Below are 2,913 nucleotides of genomic sequence, written 5' to 3' on the forward strand. Positions count from 1 at the left end.
GGGGACTACTACTGGGGGCACTATATAAGGGGAATACTACTGGGAGCACAAGGGGCACAGCACAGGGGGACCACTACCGGTGGTACTGTAAAAGGGGAACTGCATAGGGGAGGCCAAAAAATATATTCGCTTACCTAAAAATTTGGGCTAGGGCCGGCCCTGAGCACAAGATGTGGTAATAGTTAAAATTCTACCTCTCAGATTACTTCTCAACCTTTTGGCTATGATCAGGTGTTGAATCTGTTCTTATCAGCTTATGGTGCATACACACGATCAGATTTTTTCTTCAGATATGGACGATAACGATTTAAAAATCGTTCAGTCGTTCATATCTGATGAAAAATCGTTCATATCTGACATGCCTGAACGATGGACGATCAACGATGCGCGTTCCCGTTTGTCAGATAACGATATCTGACATCTGATGGGTTTGCAGTCAGACTTGGACGATTCCATTCATTTTAATGCAGTTAAAAATCGTTCAAATCGTTCAAATCGTTCAAAACTTTGGTCAAATCGTCCAAATCGTTCAAATCGTTTAATCGTTCAGTCGTTCATCTGACAAATCTGACAAGTCTGACAAATCTGACCGTGTGTACGCTCCATAAATAACTGATACCGAACTTTTCAGTTCAGTCTTATTATTATTATTATTATAGTCAGTTGCTTGCATGGCGCACACATGTTCCGCAGCGCTTTTTCAGAGGAAACCCATAAAAGTACGCAAGATATAAGACAACCTTGGTAAGCAATGCTGCGGTTATGAGTTCAGGTTTCCTGGGAAAAATTGGCAGTACGCTAGCTCTGCTTAGCAATATCTCTTCCTACTGATGAGAGAAGCATCTCCCTCATTTACCTTTACCTCACGTCTCTGGCTGACAGATACACGATGGGTTGTACTGTAAGAATTATTCTCTCTATCTCTCTTAACACATCGATAGGTTTGGGAGTCCGCTGTGTTGTGTATAGATATCCATATATCTGTAAAGGTACATCCCCAATAGAGCACTCTCAGGTTACGGGACTGTGAAGTTGGGGCTCTCCCGGACCCAGTTTATTAAACTGGAGAGTATTTCTCCTCTCAAGGAGCTCTTGTCCTTGCGCGGTGGTATTCTGTGAGTTATAAACTGTGGCTCCTCAGGGGGAGCATACATGTTTGCACTAACAGCTCTGCTAGTTTTCTTACACAGGGACCAACTTTTACGAAGTGGTTCCAGTAGCCAAAACCAAGATGTAGAGTGTAGAATCTCGGAACACCTACGGAACTTAGTGGTACTCTACCTGCTGAGGGTTGCTGGTGCCTGCAGTAGAATACACAAAGGTATCAGAGGGTTCCCGGTCGCTCGCAGGTAAGGAACTGGCTCCACATTCCGAGGCAGGCACTCTTGACACAGATCCTTTTACAAAGGTAACAAGCTCGACAACGTAAACCTGACATAGTACCTTAAAAGGCTGTAAAAGCAGAACATCTGCAATTATAGGGTAATTTTTTTCTCATCAGTTTGGTACTATAGCCTATATAAAAAATAAAAAAAATAATTCTACAGCCGATTATGCTTTATAAATCGATGCTTGCCCTGTCCTGACGACCACAACCACGTGGGAACTGTTAGTTGCCGGAGCCAATCAGCTGCCTCTCTACAGTCAGCGCGGCCGCTGATTGGCTCTCGGGACTGCCAGCTCCATGCATGTTCTGGCAGTTGGCATTCGGGAGCTATGAGTATGTGTGGAAACACACATCCTGATAGCTAGTGCGTGGATCGGGTAAACTCGTTTATTTGTTTTGCCAAGTCCCGGCGATGCTGCGGAGACCAGCGCCAGGATATAGGTGAGTATGAATTCTTCTTTGCAGTGCCATGTTTTTGGATATTCTACTGGAGAAGAAGACAGATTCATCTGGTATAGGTAAGTATGTGTGAATGGGTAGGTATGTGTAATAAAGTTATACTGGACATGGTGTGTGTGTTTTGTCTTTTTTTAACTATTTATTTTACAGTGAAGTTACAGGTGCCGCATGTCTGCTGGCACTTGTAGTTCCACAAGTGCAAAATGGCAGGCATGCTGGCACTTGTAATTCCACTGTAAAGTACAATAGTCTTACATTATTTGGCACCCCCATTACCCCCATACCCACCAAGCCAGGGGTATGGAGAAGAGCCCCGGGCTCCAGCGTAAGCCTGGGGTGCTCGGGAGAGGTGGGACCCTTCTTTGGGGGGTCCCCGACTCCCCCGAGATCACCGGCTTGCGCTGACCGACTTGGGGTGCTAATGCTTTGGACCTGGAGCCCCGGTGATTGGGTCTCCGGGCTGTGGCATTACACCCCGGTCGGTTCGGTCTGGTGCTGGTTTTAAATATATGGGGGGTACCCCACGTCTTTTTTGCCCCCTATATTTAAAACCAGCACTAGTCCCTGCAGCCTGGTGTTGGTTTCTAAAATACGGTGGAACCCTACACATTTTGTTCCCGGTATTTTTAGAAACCACCACTGGCTGCCAAGACTGGGGCTGGTTTGGCTTTTGGAGGGGGGCCCTATGTCATTTTTTTTTAAAACTTTTATCCCGTTTTTTTACCGGTAGAAACATAACGGGAATTTTCAGAAAATATTCCAGGGAACACCCTAAAGATGTTTAGGCATATGGGATCACTATGGGTACCCCAATTATTATCTCTTGAAGGAAGTCGGGGTTTGTAATAGCCGCGGCAGGTGCATAAATGCGGCTTGGAAGAAAGTGCTACAGAAGAGCATTTACAAGTTGTTTGGGGGAAAAATAACTATGCCCATCAGATTTGGGGCACTTGAAAATTGGGGTCAGCATATTTTAAAGTTGCTAAAGTGAGTTGAAAAAAACGTGAAAAACCCACCTGCCGCAAGCAGCTGCAATGAAAAAAACACTTGGGGCATACTTGGGGACG

The 2,913-nt window shown here is 45.3% G+C and overlaps 1 non-coding gene across 1 annotated transcript; it reads left to right on the top strand.

Moving 5' to 3' along the window:
* The first annotated feature begins 201 nt into the window (after window positions 1-201).
* Window positions 202-399, top strand: LOC148540279 (U2 spliceosomal RNA). Its single transcript, XR_015869833.1, has one exon. It is a non-coding gene; the product is annotated as a U2 spliceosomal RNA (small nuclear RNA).
* The last annotated feature ends 2,514 nt before the right edge of the window (window positions 400-2,913 follow it).

The sequence above is a fragment of the Taudactylus pleione genome, unplaced genomic scaffold (assembly GCF_031769625.1).
Source record: "Taudactylus pleione unplaced genomic scaffold, aTauple2 ptg000019l, whole genome shotgun sequence".
In the NCBI taxonomy this organism is placed as follows: Eukaryota; Metazoa; Chordata; class Amphibia; order Anura; family Myobatrachidae; genus Taudactylus; species Taudactylus pleione.